This window comes from Heterodontus francisci, chromosome 27, assembly GCF_036365525.1.
Source record: "Heterodontus francisci isolate sHetFra1 chromosome 27, sHetFra1.hap1, whole genome shotgun sequence".
Lineage (NCBI taxonomy): Eukaryota > Metazoa > Chordata > Chondrichthyes > Heterodontiformes > Heterodontidae > Heterodontus > Heterodontus francisci.
In genome coordinates this window covers 59592295-59608285 of record NC_090397.1, presented here as the reverse complement: position 1 = coordinate 59608285, position 15991 = coordinate 59592295, and the positions used below count along the sequence as shown (strand labels likewise).

The window sequence follows — 15991 nt, the reverse complement described above, 5'->3', positions numbered from 1 at the left end:
GTATGAGAACCAACTTTGCCTTCAGTGTCCCCTCACCGTTTGCCCAGAGAACAGACGGGGATCACGGGGTGGGAAGTAAAAACAAGAAGTTTTGAAATACTCAGCAGGTCTGGCAGTATCTGTGGAGAGAGAAGCAGAGTGGGAAGTGTTTGAGGCGCCTTAACTATTTCCAGCTCTCTCTCTCTCATTGGCACCATTCTCCTCCCTCCCTCTTTCCAATCTGACTGCCGCCTCTCTCTCCCCCGATGTTTTGACGCGTCCCTTTAATCACACATCACTCCTTTCAACCAAGTGTTTTTGATGACTTCTAACAGTTTTCTCCCTCTACAGGTGAAGAGCTGCGAGCTGAACTCCCACCTGGAACTACCCAAGGAATGGGCAGCGCCCCTGTTACAGCTCAACCCGAGAGTGCAGAATGTCAGTCAGTCAGTCATTACACGGCGCTTAATACAAGAAGACGCTCAGATTTTAAACAATGTCTATTGCACTGACGCCTGAGTAAATTGCACAATTATTAAATACTGATTCGGACATTGCATTCAAAAGCAGGTGCTCATTTATAATTTAAACTCATTCCATTTCAAATATTCTAATCCTTTAAAAAAAAAACTAAGCAACTGCCTGGAATTTGCACTGTGCCTCGATCAATGCAGCGATCCAGGAGTGTAGTGTCTTTCTGTCTAGGTGACAAGCTGCCTCTTCCCCATCCCCGCATTAATGCTACAGTTCTGGAGTGTTCGCTTTAACAAGTCGATCCTTGAGCTTTGGTCACCGCCCACGTCGAGCTCTGATTTGCTGCTTTGCGTCATTAGGGGCGGGAATTAGCCCCGATCTCAGCGCTGATTGGACACTCGCAATGCTCATCAGACTATCCGCCCGGCTCCCAACAGAAGCCCTCTGGCTTTTAAAGGAACAATGAACAGATTTTGCCGTTGAACAATTAACAATTCGGGGTTTAACCACAACAGACCGTCACGCCTCAAAAACCGGACCGATAAAGCAAAATATAAACCGACATAAATATTGCAGTTAAAAGGGAGGGAAATGTGACAATAATCCAAATGTCAATAAATCAAAGTTACACTTTCAATATACTAGAGAGGCAGTTAAAATAATTTCGTTCTAGAGAGTGTTTATAAAAAAAATACACAAAACTTTTAGATAGCAAATGTAATCGGAAAACACCTCAATACAATTTCTAATGAAGGGGCTGGGGTCTAATCTCACCGTTATAACTAACTGCTACTAATCGAATCTCAGCCTTGCTTCATGCTGAAGAAACTCGACTGTCAGAAATGATCCTCGGTCACACTTACACAGAGCAACAATCCTTCCCGGGGAGGAAAATCCCTCTGGCTAATGCCATTCAAAACAATAGCGCGTTACTGTTCCATCGGCAGCAGCTTGGGTCCGGTGCTAAATCGGCGGGGGGAACTGGTGGTGGCAGTCGGAACAAAATGCAGCCTTGCCCGGTTCTATAGTTTCAGGAGCACGCCGCTCTCTGTGCTGCACACGGGATCCCCGCCTCTAACATCGGATCGACCATGGGGAGGGTCAGTGCCAGAGAACCGGATCCCAGTGAACTCCTCCACTCGATCCTGGGAGAAAGGGGGAAGAAGGGGGGTCGCCCCTTCCTCCCACCCTCCCCAAAGATGGTCAGATTAGCCAGGCAGTGCCCGTGGGTGAAGTGAAAGATTTGACAGCGCAACTGCCAAACAAAACTGCTCATTTTCTGAATGAACAAAAATGGGACCCACTAATTTTCACAAAGTGTAAAAGTGACTTTTCATTGAAGAATTAAAAGGGACACGAACTATATATTGACGAAAACATTAGTGATGCCTGGTCTATATGTAGAGTCATTCTATTCGGTGGAATAATTATAAAGTTCAATTCATTTGGAGCTATCCAAGGTCCTCGAGGCTTTTGAGTCTATTTTCCTTAAAAGGGGGTTGGGGGCTTCGGCAGGTCGTTTGACCCTCTCTCACACTCTGGGCTACGCCGATAGCTGGTTGGGACCCACACTGATTCTCTGGATGAAAGAGTAAGTTTCAACTTGGTATTTTTAGCTCGCCTCCTAATTTTCACAATGAAACACACCCGGAACCTCGCCAAGTGCGGCTCCCGCCCAGGGAGGCCCGTTAGCCAGCCAGGGAAGGAGTGCTAACTCCTGCCTCACACAGCCTTTCGGGCTGCTTCATCTAAAGGTTCGGACACAATGTCAAGCACCACCCCGCGATCAATAGGGGAGGCTTGAAACAATAGGTCTTAAAATCCACCACGTTTGCCCAAAAACTTAATGACTGTTCTGTGTTGGGACAACATTGAGATCCAACTATTGAAGACATTCCTGTCTCTTGATAAACAACGCGCTGGAAAGGTGCCCGTGGCTTTGGCGCCGTCTCACACCCTTTGCAAAAGAAAACAACTAAACACAGAAAAATACTGAAAATACTAAGCAGCTCTGGCAGCATCGACAGAGGGGTTATGGGGGGGGGGGGAAAGAGGAGGGGTTATGGGGGGGGGGGAAAGAGGAGGGGTGATGGGGGGGAAAAAGAGGAGGGGTGATGGGGGGGGAAAAGAGGAGGGGTGATGGGGGGGGGAAAAGAGGAGGGGTGATGGGGGGGGAAAAGAGGAGGGGTGATGGGGGGGGAAAAGAGGAGGGGTGATGGGGGGGGGAAAGAGGAGGGGTGATGGGGGGGGGAAAAGAGGAGGGGTGATGGGGGGGGAAAAGAGGAGGGGTGATGGGGGGGGGAAAGAGGAGGGGTGATGGGGGGGGGAAAGAGGAGGGGTGATGGGGGGGGAAAGAGGAGGGGTGATGGGGGGGGAAAGAGGAGGGGTGATGGGGGGGGAAAGAGGAGGGGTGATGGGGGGGGAAAGAGGAGGGGTGATGGGGGGGGAAAGAGGAGGGGTGATGGGGGGGGAAAGAGGAGGGGTGATGGGGGGGGGAAAGAGGAGGGGTGATGGGGGGGGGAAAGAGGAGGGGTGATGGGGGGGGGAAAGAGGAGGGGTGATGGGGGGGGAAAGAGGAGGGGTGATGGGGGGGAAAGAGGAGGGGTGATGGGGGGGAAAGAGGAGGGGTGATGGGGGGGAAAGAGGAGGGGTGATGGGGGGGAAAGAGGAGGGGTGATGGGGGGGGAAAGAGGAGGGGTGATGGGGGGGGAAAGAGGAGGGGTGATGGGGGGGGAAAGAGGAGGGGTGATGGGGGGGGAAAGAGGAGGGGTGATGGGGGGGGAAAGAGGAGGGGTGATGGGGGGGGAAAGAGGAGGGGTGATGGGGGGGAAAGAGGAGGGGTGATGGGGGGGGAAAGAGGAGGGGTGATGGGGGGGGAAAGAGGAGGGGTGATGGGGGGGGAAAGAGGAGGGGTGATGGGGGGGAAAGAGGAGGGGTGATGGGGGGGAAAGAGGAGGGGTGATGGGGGGGAAAGAGGAGGGGTGATGGGGGGGAAAGAGGAGGGGTGATGGGGGGAAAGAGGAGGGGTGATGGGGGGAAAGAGGAGGGGTGATGGGGGGGAAAGAGGAGGGGTGATGGGGGGGAAAGAGGAGGGGTGATGGGGGGGAAAGAGGAGGGGTGATGGGGGGGAAAGAGGAGGGGTGATGGGGGGGAAAGAGGAGGGGTGATGGGGGGGGAAAGAGGAGGGGTGATGGGGGGGAAAGAGGAGGGGTGATGGGGGGGGAAAGAGGAGGGGTGATGGGGGGAAAGAGGAGGGGGGAGTGGGGGGGGAGAAAGGGGGGGGGAGAAAGGGGGGGGAGAAAGGGGGGGGGAGAAAGGGGGGGGGGAGAAGGGGGGGGGGGAGAAGGGGGGGGGAGAAAGGGGGGGGAGAAAGGGGGGGGGAGAAAGGGGGGGGGAGAAAGGGGGGGGAGAAAGGGGGGGGGAGAAAGGGGGGGGAGAAAGGGGGGGGGAGAAAGGGGGGGGGGAGAAAGGGGGGGGGGAGAAAGGGGGGGGGAGAAAGGGGGGGGGAGGAGAAGGGGGGGGAGGAGAAGGGGGGGGGAGGAGAAGGGGGGGGAGGAGAAGGGGGGGGAGGAGAAGGGGGGGGAGGAGAAGGGGGGGGAGGAGAAGGGGGGGGAGGAGAAGGGGGGGGGAGGAGAAGGGGGGGGGAGAAGGGGGGGGGGAGAAGGGGGGGAGAAGGGGGGGGGAGAAGGGGGGGGGAAGACGGGGTGTGTGGGGGGGGAGGGGGGGAAGACGGGGTGTGGGGGGGAGGGGGGAAGACGGGGTGTGGGGGGGAGGGGGGAAGACGGGGTGTGGGGGGGAGGGGGGAAGACGGGGTGTGGGGGGGAGGGGGGAAGACGGGGTGTGGGGGGGGAGGGGGGAAGACGGGGTGTGGGGGGGGAGGGGGGAAGACGGGGTGTGGGGGGGGAGGGGGGAAGACGGGGTGTGGGGGGGGAGGGGGGAAGACGGGGTGTGGGGGGGGAGGGGGGAAGACGGGGTGGGGGGGGGGAGGGGGAAGACGGGGTGGGGGGGAGGGGAAGACGGGGTGTGGGGGGGGGGGGAGGGGGGAAGACGGGGTGTGGGGGGGGGAGGGGGGAAGACGGGGTGTGGGGGGGGAGGGGGGAAGACGGGGTGGGGGGAAGATGGGGAGAGGCGGGGTGTGAATCATCTGCTATTCCACAGATCCTGCCAGATCTGCACAGTATTTCCACCATTTTCTCTTTATTCCACTTTATATGTTGGAGTTAGTTGTTGCTTCGATTTGTATCAATATTATTTTCTGTTACCGATATTTACTTGTACAGCGGAGGCCTGTGACGCGATCAGGGGAATTTTATTTTAAGGTAAAAACTATTTGAGCTGCGGCCTATAATGCTACTATGAAATTGGGACTTTAACTCCATAAATCCGAACAGGTTTAGATATTTAACTATGTAAAAAGAATCATTTATGAATTCTGAACTCAATATTGACCAGCAATAACATGGACAATACCCTCTTCAGGAATGAACTTTCCCACCTCTAACTGCCGAGCTGCACAGAATAAAAACAAGTGCTGGAAATACTCAGCAGGTCTGGGAGCATCTCTGCAGAGAGACTGACCTGAAACGTTAACTCTGCTGCTCTCTCCACAGATGCTGCCAGACCTGCTGAGTATTTCCAGCATCTGCAGTATTTTGCTTTTATTTAAGCTGCAATGAATGGTGGAAGAGGGGTTCCTTTCAGCCCGTGGGTTCGACTAAAACGTACTCTGCATAGCATTTCAGAAATTCCATTGTGTTTGTAGTCCTTCAATGGGTAATCCCCATTTTAAAATCAGGAGTCATACTTAGTTAAAACTGTAGGTGAGCCTCTTTAAACCGAACAGGAGAAGCTGGATCCTATAACATTTAATTGTGATCTTATTACTCTTGCTTATCTGTAGGTTTGTAAGCTTATTCCTGCTAGTCTCTGCTCAGGTCGCTATTGCGCCCACTGGCTAAAACACGATCCCTTTTCCTAAGAGATTCATGTTAAAAAAAAGTATTGCAGGATGGGCCTGGCAACTACATTTCCCGCCCACTTGATACGCTTCCCTACGCAACTCTATCAGCAGCACCCACAGTAGAAAAGTAGTGTGGTAACGTACCAGGATACAGTATTCACCATCAATCCAGACTCCTGCACAACCCATCCCGTGTCCCACTCCTACCCAAGCCCAGTGCCTAATCTGCCCCAAACAGTCCCTCCGCACTGCAGCCAAGCCCCCTTACCAAGTAAGGACACTCCTTGTCCACTACTATCCAAACGTACAGTTGTGTAAACTTAGTGTATAAACTATCTGTAAAATGGTGAATGTGTCTTGTATCAAACCACACTAAAAAAAAAATGCAGGCTATTCTCGTAAAAGCATTTACCCCCCCCAACTCCACTCCTGCGCTGATTTATTGGTTGCATCCGTTTTATTGGTAATCTCGGTCTTGGTATATGGATCTCTTGAGGGAACACTTGCTTATAACTGGAATTTCATCTAATTGAGTTGGAGGTACTTTAATTGCTGATTAGGTAATTAAACAAATTGGGTGTTTGTTGATCCATCCTTCCACTCTAAATCAATCCAAGTACTTTCTCCCCCTTTGCGGATGGACTAAATCAATCCAAAATCTCGAGGAATCGGTAATCGGCAGCGCTATTAATTTCTAAATCTGAGCGGAGTGTTGAGACAGGAATTCGGTACCGTTAATTATAAAAACTGGATTTAGATATCATTTCCCAGCAGTGCTTTCCAGAAACCACACATCATGTATCTGATCTACGTTTGTTCACGTCCTATTCATGAAAGATTTTCTTGTATTTCGGCGTCTACACAAGTCACTGCTCCAAAAAGTGATTTGTTGGTTGAAGCGCCTCGGGAATTAAGGCGAGAATGGAGCGTAATATATATATATATATATATACACACACACACAATTATCTTGCATTGTTTCGCAAGCCGTAAACGTCAGGGCCATTGGGATAAGCAAGGGAAGCTCCCAAAAAACTGACCAGTTTTTTTCCCCCTGCGTTTCCCACTGTGAAATTCCAGAATAGACCAAATTTGACACGCCCCTTGGCCCGCAATTGTATATGGGCTTGTTTAAACATCAACTGTAACAGTGTAAATAGACAATTAGAGAGATTTTTCCCCTCGTGTGTAATTGTGTATTCAAATAAATACATTTAAAATGTCAACTTGTATTTATATCGCGCCTTTAACGTAATAATGTTCCAAGGTGCTTCAACAGAATATATAGATCAAAATATGACAAAGTGATAAGGTCAGATGACCAAAAAGCTGGTCAAAGAGTTAAGCCTGCAGGTGCGTCAAAGGAAAGCGAAGTGCAAGGAGAGAGTGTTTCAGATGTCAAGACAATAAGTTACTTTCAGTGCAGTGGCGGTTACACGTTGATTAAGTGTACTGTTTGGATCTAGTTTTGTTGTACTGGTGCTTTTCGATCAAGCTTAAAAAAATTGTGACCGACCAACCCTAAAAAGAATGACGCCCCTCACTAATGTCCTTTAGAAGGGGACGTCTCAGGATTTTAGCCCATCGGCTCTCGCTGTAGCTAAAGCGGTTGAACATGCTGACCGACCCATTCCCCGCACCTCTACCCTCACCCCTTCCCCTCCCTCCCAGAACCGTGACAGGGTTCCCCTTGTCCTCACTTTTCATCCCACCAGCCTCCATATCCAAAGGATCATCCTCCGCCATTTTCGCCACCTCCAGCGTGATGCCACTACCAGTCGCATCTTCCCCTCCCTTCCCCTGTCAGCATTCCGAAGGGATCGTTCCCTCCGCGACACCCTGGTCCACTCCTCCATTACCCCCACCACCTCGTCCCCATCCCAGGGCACCTTCCCTTGCAATCGCAGGAGGTGTAATACCTGTCCCTTTACCTCCTCTCTCCTCACTGTCCCAGGCCCCAAACACTCCTTTCAGGTGAAGCAGCGATTTACTTGTACTTCTTTCAATGTAGTATACTGTATTCGCTGCTCACAGTGTGGTCTCCTCTACATTGGGGAGACCAAGCGCAGACTGGGTGACCGCTTTGCGGAACATCTCCGCTCAGTCCGCAAGCAGGACCCTGAGCTTCCGGTTGCTTGCCATTTCAACACTCCCCCCTGCTCTCATGCTCACATCTCTGTCCTGGGATTGCTGCAGTGTTCCAGTGAACATCAACGCAAGCTCGAGGAACAGCATCTCATCTACCGATTAGGCACACTACAGCCTGCCGGTCTGAACATTGAGTTCAATAATTTCAGAGCATGACAGCCCCCCACTTTACTTTCATTTTTAGTCATTTTTAGTTATTTTTTCTTCCTTTTTTTTTTTTTTGGCATTCCTTTTTACATTTTTTACAATCTTTTTTTGTATTTATTTCAGTTCATCTTAGTTTGTTCAGTTTGCTCACCCACTGTTTTTTTCAGGTTGTTTTTCTTCAGGTTTGCACTTGCTGATGTTCAATATTCAGTATATTCACACCTAATCTGTACTAATGCTTTGTCTTTCAACACACCATTAACATATTGTTTGCCTTTGCTCCGTGACCTTTTGGTCAGCTATGTGGCCTGGTCCAATCTGCACCTTCTCCTTTGTTATCTCTTGCCCAACCCCCACCTCACTTGTTTATAATCTGTGACTTTTCTAATATTTGTCAGTTCCGAAGAAGGGTCACTGATCCGAAACGTTAACTCTGCTTCTCTTTCCACAGATGCTGCCAGACCTGCTGAGTGAATCCAGCATTTCTTGTTTTTGTTTCAGATTTCCAGCATCCGCAGTATTTTGCTTTTATTTTAGTGTTTAATTCACTGCCACTTCTCTTCCAGGAATGCCTACCTTGAAGAAGTTCTGCTCTTCTCTCCGACGGGATTTTCGTTTGTCTCTTTTACCTTGTTCACCTTCATTGCTTTCTATTTCCCTCCTGGTGTTTGATAAGGTATCTACCAAAACCCGTTTTCACAGCCACATCTCCTTCCTCAGTGACTGTCTCCGGCTCCGACTGATTCCACGTGGATTCCAACTGCAGTTTCACCCATCATGCTTTGAAACCACCCAGGATCACAGGTATCTCCGAGAAATACAACGTTCCTCGGACTGCTACTCTCGCCGCATCCTGAGATCCACACTCAGTGCTATGCGCCGCCATATGCACACACTGGACCTCTCTCTCCAGCAGCACCGTCTTACCTTATCTCAAATCTGTTCTACTCCGCAGTTTCATCTCATCTTACGTCTCATCCGACGCATTAACAAAAAACTTTTTTTCTTCCTTTCAGGTGTTAAGGAACGCAAGCTCCAGCAGCTGATGGGGACTAATGCCCCTCCAGATCCTCCTTCCGCTTCACTTCCCTCTGACCCCACCCCTTCTGATCTGACCCCTTGCCGTGTATTCACTATACCCTCTGACCTCCCCCTCTCTGATGCTGAGCGTTCTGTACTCAGCAAAGGTCTCAGTTTTATCCCCTTACGCCCCCACCTCAATGAATTTCGCGCTCGGCATGACGTTGAGCTCTTCTTCCGTCGCCTCCGCCTCCGGGCTCACTTCTTCGACCAGGAGTCCTCCCCCCGACCAGCAGACCCATTCACCCGCCTCCAGCATTCTCCCTCTACCTGGACCCCTCACCCTGGCCTCTTACCCGCTCTTGATCTCTTCATTGAAAACTGTCGGCGAGACATTGGTCGTCTCAATTTCTCTGCCCCCCTCACTCACTCTAACCTGTCCCCCTCTGAACTTGAGGCACTCCGTTCTCTCAGGTCTAACCCCGACATGGTCATCAAACCTGCAGACAAGGGTGGTGCTGTTGTTGTATGGCGTACTGACCTCTACCTTGCAGAAGCTCAACGCCAACTCACAGACACCTCTTCCTACCTCCCTCTGGACCATGACCCCACCACCGAACATCAAGCCACCGTCCAAAGGACTGTCACTGACCTCATCTCCTCTGGAGATCTTCCCTCTACAGCTTCCAACCTCATAGTCCCGCAACCCCGGACAGCCCGCTTCTACCTCCTTCCCAAAATCCACAAACGGGACTGTCCTGGCAGACCCATTGTGTCAGCCTGCTCCTGCCCAACTGAACTTATTTCTTCCTATCTAGACTCTATCTTTTCTCCGCTGGTCCAGTCTCTTCCCACCTACATCCGTGACTCTTCTGACGCCCTACGTCATTTTGACAATTTCCAGTTTCCTGGTCCCAACCGCCTCCTCTTCACTATGGACGTCCAATCGCTCTACACCTCCATCCCCCACCAGGATGGTTTGAGGGCTCTCCGCTTCTTCCTGGAACAGAGGCCCAACCAGTCCCCATCCACCAACACCCTCCTCCGCCTGGCTGAACTTGTTCTCACATTGAACAACTTCTCCTTCAACTCCATGCATTTCCTTCAAGTAAAAGGTGTCGCTATGGGTACCCGCATGGGTCCTAGTTATGCCTGTCTTTTTGTGGGATATGTCGAGCATTCTTTGTTCCAGTCCTACTCAGGCCCCCTCCCCCAACTCTTTTTCCGGTACATTGATGACTGTATCGGTGCCGTTTCCTGCTCCCGCCCCGAACTAGAAAACTTTATCAACTTTGCTTCCAATTTCCACCCTTCTCTCACCTTTACATGGTCCATCTCTGACACTTCCCTTCCCTTCCTCGACTTCTCTGTCTCCATCTCTGGGGATAGGTTGTCTACCAATATCCATTATAAGCCCACTGACTCCCACAGCTACCTCGACTACACTTCTTCACACCCTACCTCCTGTAAGGACTCCATTCCATTCTCCCAGTTTCTCCGTCTCCGACGCATCTGCTCTGATGATGCTACCTTCCATGACGGTGCTTCTGATATGACCTCCTTTTTCCTCAACCGAGGATTTCCCCCCACTGTGGTTGACAGGGCCCTCAACCGTGTCCGACCCATTCCCCGCACCTCTACCCTCACCCCTTCCCCTCCCTCCCAGAACCGTGACAGGGTTCCCCTTGTCCTCACTTTTCATCCCACCAGCCTCCATATCCAAAGGATCATCCTCCGCCATTTTCGCCACCTCCAGCGTGATGCCACTACCAGTCGCATCTTCCCCTCCCTTCCCCTGTCAGCATTCCGAAGGGATCGTTCCCTCCGCGACACCCTGGTCCACTCCTCCATTACCCCCACCACCTCGTCCCCATCCCAGGGCACCTTCCCTTGCAATCGCAGGAGGTGTAATACCTGTCCCTTTACCTCCTCTCTCCTCACTGTCCCAGGCCCCAAACACTCCTTTCAGGTGAAGCAGCGATTTACTTGTACTTCTTTCAATGTAGTATACTGTATTCGCTGCTCACAGTGTGGTCTCCTCTACATTGGGGAGACCAAGCGCAGACTGGGTGACCGCTTTGCGGAACATCTCCGCTCAGTCCGCAAGCAGGACCCTGAGCTTCCGGTTGCTTGCCATTTCAACACTCCCCCCTGCTCTCATGCTCACATCTCTGTCCTGGGATTGCTGCAGTGTTCCAGTGAACATCAACGCAAGCTCGAGGAACAGCATCTCATCTACCGATTAGGCACACTACAGCCTGCCGGTCTGAACATTGAGTTCAATAATTTCAGAGCATGACAGCCCCCCACTTTACTTTCATTTTTAGTCATTTTTAGTTATTTTTTCTTCCTTTTTTTTTTTTTGGCATTCCTTTTTACATTTTTTACAATCTTTTTTTGTATTTATTTCAGTTCATCTTAGTTTGTTCAGTTTGCTCACCCACTGTTTTTTTCAGGTTGTTTTTCTTCAGGTTTGCACTTGCTGATGTTCAATATTCAGTATATTCACACCTAATCTGTACTAATGCTTTGTCTTTCAACACACCATTAACATATTGTTTGCCTTTGCTCCGTGACCTTTTGGTCAGCTATGTGGCCTGGTCCAATCTGCACCTTCTCCTTTGTTATCTCTTGCCCAACCCCCACCTCACTTGTTTATAATCTGTGACTTTTCTAATATTTGTCAGTTCCGAAGAAGGGTCACTGATCCGAAACGTTAACTCTGCTTCTCTTTCCACAGATGCTGCCAGACCTGCTGAGTGAATCCAGCATTTCTTGTTTTTGTTTCAGATTTCCAGCATCCGCAGTATTTTGCTTTTATTTTAGTGTTTAATTCACTGCCACTTCTCTTCCAGGAATGCCTACCTTGAAGAAGTTCTGCTCTTCTCTCCGACGGGATTTTCGTTTGTCTCTTTTACCTTGTTCACCTTCATTGCTTTCTATTTCCCTCCTGGTGTTTGATAAGGTATCTACCAAAACCCGTTTTCACAGCCACATCTCCTTCCTCAGTGACTGTCTCCGGCTCCGACTGATTCCACGTGGATTCCAACTGCAGTTTCACCCATCATGCTTTGAAACCACCCAGGATCACAGGTATCTCCGAGAAATACAACGTTCCTCGGACTGCTACTCTCGCCGCATCCTGAGATCCACACTCAGTGCTATGCGCCGCCATATGCACACACTGGACCTCTCTCTCCAGCAGCACCGTCTTACCTTATCTCAAATCTGTTCTACTCCGCAGTTTCATCTCATCTTACGTCTCATCCGACGCATTAACAAAAAACTTTTTTTCTTCCTTTCAGGTGTTAAGGAACGCAAGCTCCAGCAGCTGATGGGGACTAATGCCCCTCCAGATCCTCCTTCCGCTTCACTTCCCTCTGACCCCACCCCTTCTGATCTGACCCCTTGCCGTGTATTCACTATACCCTCTGACCTCCCCCTCTCTGATGCTGAGCGTTCTGTACTCAGCAAAGGTCTCAGTTTTATCCCCTTACGCCCCCACCTCAATGAATTTCGCGCTCGGCATGACGTTGAGCTCTTCTTCCGTCGCCTCCGCCTCCGGGCTCACTTCTTCGACCAGGAGTCCTCCCCCCGACCAGCAGACCCATTCACCCGCCTCCAGCATTCTCCCTCTACCTGGACCCCTCACCCTGGCCTCTTACCCGCTCTTGATCTCTTCATTGAAAACTGTCGGCGAGACATTGGTCGTCTCAATTTCTCTGCCCCCCTCACTCACTCTAACCTGTCCCCCTCTGAACTTGAGGCACTCCGTTCTCTCAGGTCTAACCCCGACATGGTCATCAAACCTGCAGACAAGGGTGGTGCTGTTGTTGTATGGCGTACTGACCTCTACCTTGCAGAAGCTCAACGCCAACTCACAGACACCTCTTCCTACCTCCCTCTGGACCATGACCCCACCACCGAACATCAAGCCACCGTCCAAAGGACTGTCACTGACCTCATCTCCTCTGGAGATCTTCCCTCTACAGCTTCCAACCTCATAGTCCCGCAACCCCGGACAGCCCGCTTCTACCTCCTTCCCAAAATCCACAAACGGGACTGTCCTGGCAGACCCATTGTGTCAGCCTGCTCCTGCCCAACTGAACTTATTTCTTCCTATCTAGACTCTATCTTTTCTCCGCTGGTCCAGTCTCTTCCCACCTACATCCGTGACTCTTCTGACGCCCTACGTCATTTTGACAATTTCCAGTTTCCTGGTCCCAACCGCCTCCTCTTCACTATGGACGTCCAATCGCTCTACACCTCCATCCCCCACCAGGATGGTTTGAGGGCTCTCCGCTTCTTCCTGGAACAGAGGCCCAACCAGTCCCCATCCACCAACACCCTCCTCCGCCTGGCTGAACTTGTTCTCACATTGAACAACTTCTCCTTCAACTCCATGCATTTCCTTCAAGTAAAAGGTGTCGCTATGGGTACCCGCATGGGTCCTAGTTATGCCTGTCTTTTTGTGGGATATGTCGAGCATTCTTTGTTCCAGTCCTACTCAGGCCCCCTCCCCCAACTCTTTTTCCGGTACATTGATGACTGTATCGGTGCCGTTTCCTGCTCCCGCCCCGAACTAGAAAACTTTATCAACTTTGCTTCCAATTTCCACCCTTCTCTCACCTTTACATGGTCCATCTCTGACACTTCCCTTCCCTTCCTCGACTTCTCTGTCTCCATCTCTGGGGATAGGTTGTCTACCAATATCCATTATAAGCCCACTGACTCCCACAGCTACCTCGACTACACTTCTTCACACCCTACCTCCTGTAAGGACTCCATTCCATTCTCCCAGTTTCTCCGTCTCCGACGCATCTGCTCTGATGATGCTACCTTCCATGACGGTGCTTCTGATATGACCTCCTTTTTCCTCAACCGAGGATTTCCCCCCACTGTGGTTGACAGGGCCCTCAACCGTGTCCGACCCATTCCCCGCACCTCTACCCTCACCCCTTCCCCTCCCTCCCAGAACCGTGACAGGGTTCCCCTTGTCCTCACTTTTCATCCCACCAGCCTCCATATCCAAAGGATCATCCTCCGCCATTTTCGCCACCTCCAGCGTGATGCCACTACCAGTCGCATCTTCCCCTCCCTTCCCCTGTCAGCATTCCGAAGGGATCGTTCCCTCCGCGACACCCTGGTCCACTCCTCCATTACCCCCACCACCTCGTCCCCATCCCAGGGCACCTTCCCTTGCAATCGCAGGAGGTGTAATACCTGTCCCTTTACCTCCTCTCTCCTCACTGTCCCAGGCCCCAAACACTCCTTTCAGGTGAAGCAGCGATTTACTTGTACTTCTTTCAATGTAGTATACTGTATTCGCTGCTCACAGTGTGGTCTCCTCTACATTGGGGAGACCAAGCGCAGACTGGGTGACCGCTTTGCGGAACATCTCCGCTCAGTCCGCAAGCAGGACCCTGAGCTTCCGGTTGCTTGCCATTTCAACACTCCCCCCTGCTCTCATGCTCACATCTCTGTCCTGGGATTGCTGCAGTGTTCCAGTGAACATCAACGCAAGCTCGAGGAACAGCATCTCATCTACCGATTAGGCACACTACAGCCTGCCGGTCTGAACATTGAGTTCAATAATTTCAGAGCATGACAGCCCCCCACTTTACTTTCATTTTTAGTCATTTTTAGTTATTTTTTCTTCCTTTTTTTTTTTTTGGCATTCCTTTTTACATTTTTTACAATCTTTTTTTGTATTTATTTCAGTTCATCTTAGTTTGTTCAGTTTGCTCACCCACTGTTTTTTTCAGGTTGTTTTTCTTCAGGTTTGCACTTGCTGATGTTCAATATTCAGTATATTCACACCTAATCTGTACTAATGCTTTGTCTTTCAACACACCATTAACATATTGTTTGCCTTTGCTCCGTGACCTTTTGGTCAGCTATGTGGCCTGGTCCAATCTGCACCTTCTCCTTTGTTATCTCTTGCCCAACCCCCACCTCACTTGTTTATAATCTGTGACTTTTCTAATATTTGTCAGTTCAGAAGAAGGGTCACTGATCCGAAACGTTAACTCTGCTTCTCTTTCCACAGATGCTGCCAGACCTGCTGAGTGAATCCAGCATTTCTTGTTTTTGTTTCTGTCAGTACTCACTTGACAGAATCTCAGAATTGTTACAGCACAAGAGGCGGCCCATCATGGCCTGACTAGCTCTCCAAATGAGCAATTCACCCTGCTTTCTTCCCGTAACCTTGTACGTTCCTTTTCAGATAATTTTAATTCCCCTCTTGAATGCCTCGATTGAACCTGCCTCCACCACACTCAGGCAGATTTTAACCACTCGCTGCGTGCAGTTTTTCTTCGTCACTTTTGTTTCTGTTGCCAATCACTAAACTCTTAAATCAGGCAATTACAGCGCAACTGTTCCTAACCAGTAATAAAAGGTTAACCAAATCCTTGTAAATGTAACCACTAAATAAAACTAACATTCAAGGCAAGTGGTGCTTTGCTTTTGCAAACTTTCGCACGTGTGCAGATTAATATTTAAACATTAAATATATAAACATTAGCTACTTAAATGAAAACTCTCGACTTCAATAAATTATTTGTCCAAAAGCGGATTGGTTTTGTTTAAATCTCGCCACCTTTCCCTTCATTAAATTGCCCCCAATAAATGACATCTATCTCCGTTCCCTCCCACTCCGCATTGATGTCCGGGCACTAGGACCCAGCAGAAGGCACACTCGGCGGAGTTGGAACTCACCAAATCTGATTAAAGTGGGGCTGATGATAACCAATGCAGTTAGTGCGCCTGCTGTATTCAGAACTCACGGTGAGGGTGAGAGTCTGTCAGCTCCGCCATTCACTACTACCACCCTGACCAACGCGGAATATACCTACAACTAAATCCATGTAACAGGGTCAATCTTTGCAGAGAGGGAAGAAACAGACGGAGACCGCTTCGTGTTGTTGCAGGGCGAGAAAAATAGCGTTTCCAGGTTCTAGCGCTGATTAACCATTAGCTGTAATTAATGCATTTTTAAAATTTGGATAAACATGTAATGTAATTACACTCGATTCCCTTTGTGTAAATCTAAAACAAAATCCTATGATTCTCATTCAACATATTGGGTTTTTTTTTAATTCAGTAATAAATACCAAATCCGTCTGTCCATCACAACCCCACATAGTAAAGCTTTCTAGAACTCCCAACCCCACATCAGACTTTGGAGAATGCTACAGTTTTTGCAAAGGCAAGTTAACCACTTCACCGGTCGGGGCAGTTGTTCTATCGTGCTCAGGGTTA

The 15991-nt window shown here is 50.1% G+C and overlaps 1 protein-coding gene across 6 annotated transcripts in view; it reads right to left on the bottom strand.

The window, feature by feature from the left end:
• The window catches only part of plxna4 (plexin A4), a 597697-nt gene that overhangs the window by 577388 nt on the left and 4318 nt on the right, over positions 1–15991 (bottom strand). Inside the window, exon 1 of one of the 6 annotated variants that reach the window (XM_068059455.1) lies at positions 1228–1283. The exons of the other annotated variants lie outside the window; for them this stretch is intronic. The gene's annotated coding sequence lies outside the window, so the exon portion shown is untranslated. Of the gene's footprint in view, positions 1–1227; positions 1284–15991 lie in introns of those variants that run through there. 6 annotated transcript variants of the gene reach the window in all.